We start from the raw sequence: 1,120 nt of genomic DNA on the forward strand, positions 1-1,120 counted from the left end.
GTAGAATACCATATCGAGTTATAAATTTAGCATGTAAAGTTAAGAAAATGTCGGAGAATGAGATGCTGCAAATTTTTCCTACTTTGCCATTTCTTTGAAAAGTTTCGGCAAATATTTTTTATACTTTTAGCAAATGCATTCATAGTAATACCGAGAAATTACTAGCAATGACTGATTTCCAGCTTTTTTGACGGTAACATATATATATATATATATGATATTATATATTTTATTATTATTATTTAAAGAATTTTCTCGTAGTAGAAGAGAATTTGAATTCTGAACTACGTGGGAATTCTTAACTTACCGAAGCATTTGCTCAATTTTGTCTGCTTATCGATGAAAACTTTGGCGGATATGACATTGCCGAAAGGTAGAAAGGTAGAAGCGAGATCGGTATCGCTAAATTCCTGTGGTAGGTGGTAAATGAAGAGGTTACCACCTTCCGGTCCTTCGATCTGCTTGCCCGCGGCATTGAAACTCGAATTTTGTGCAGCCGCTGCTGCTGCGGCTGCTGCTGCCGTGAATGCCGGGAACCCTGAAATAATAAAATTCTATTAAACGGATGTGTCATAGTGAGTATTATAATATACGATAATATCACTATAATCATTGTCTTCGATCTTAGTCGTGAAGAACATGACAGGTTATACTTTTTTACGTTCTTCATTCGACAATTCTTTGAGTTACGTTTCGTCCTCTTGCGAAAATAGAAAAATTGTGACGAAAACTAATTTTTGTTGCGAAACTTTTCTTTCGGGGGTTCCTTTTTTTTTTCTTTCTTTTTTTTCAAAAAGACGAAGCATACATCTCGAAAGTCGACAGACTATTTCACGAACACAATAATTTCTCTTTTACTGAAGCTAGGTGTAGTAGTAGTAGTAGCTTTATCTAAATTGTCCATGTAGATTACTCGTTCGAATAAACGACACGGGGCCCTGCCTGTCTGGCTGCCTGGTGCATCGGCACAGAATCGTTTTATTCGCTCGGAAGTGAACCAGATGGACGGCTAAAAATACTGGAATAGCGCATGACGGAGTGTACTGCACGTTTTACAGTTACTAAGCGTTGGGCAGCAATTCTACACTCTTTCTGTATTCTTTCATTTTTTTTTTTTTTT

The sequence above is a fragment of the Polistes canadensis genome, unplaced genomic scaffold (assembly GCF_001313835.1).
Source record: "Polistes canadensis isolate GaletaPanama2010 unplaced genomic scaffold, ASM131383v1 scaffold_118, whole genome shotgun sequence".
Lineage (NCBI taxonomy): Eukaryota > Metazoa > Arthropoda > Insecta > Hymenoptera > Vespidae > Polistes > Polistes canadensis.